The 328-nt window shown below is 61.0% G+C and overlaps 1 protein-coding gene across 1 annotated transcript in view; it reads right to left on the bottom strand.

Annotated features, from left to right (window-relative positions):
* The window catches only part of LOC119594671 (cyclin-T2-like), a gene marked incomplete in the record, with an annotated part of 20,280 nt that overhangs the window by 1,076 nt on the left and 18,876 nt on the right, over window positions 1-328 (bottom strand).

Here is a 328-nt window from a genome sequence, read left to right on the forward strand (position 1 = left end):
ATTGGATGAAGCTGTGGAGTGAGGCAGAGGGGGGTGCCCACTCATAAACGCAGGTGTGGCGCTTGCATGTACGGCATCGGGTGGCCGTGGGGGCCAGGAGGGGGAGGGTGGTGGTATGGTGGGGGAGGATAGCTGAAATTGGGTGGGGGTATGGAATATTGTGGGTAGAATTGCTGGTAAGGGTAAGGGCCAGTCTGAATCATGGGCACCACACCAGCTGAGGGAGGGGGTGGGGCACCTGCAAGAGGGGCTCTGGGGTACTGGGCCTGGGACCCCTGGAGATGCATGGGCATTTGCTTTGCATGTGGCGGCAGTGGTGGAGGTGGTG

Source organism: Penaeus monodon, chromosome 34 (genome assembly GCF_015228065.2).
Source record: "Penaeus monodon isolate SGIC_2016 chromosome 34, NSTDA_Pmon_1, whole genome shotgun sequence".
NCBI lineage: Eukaryota > Metazoa > Arthropoda > Malacostraca > Decapoda > Penaeidae > Penaeus > Penaeus monodon.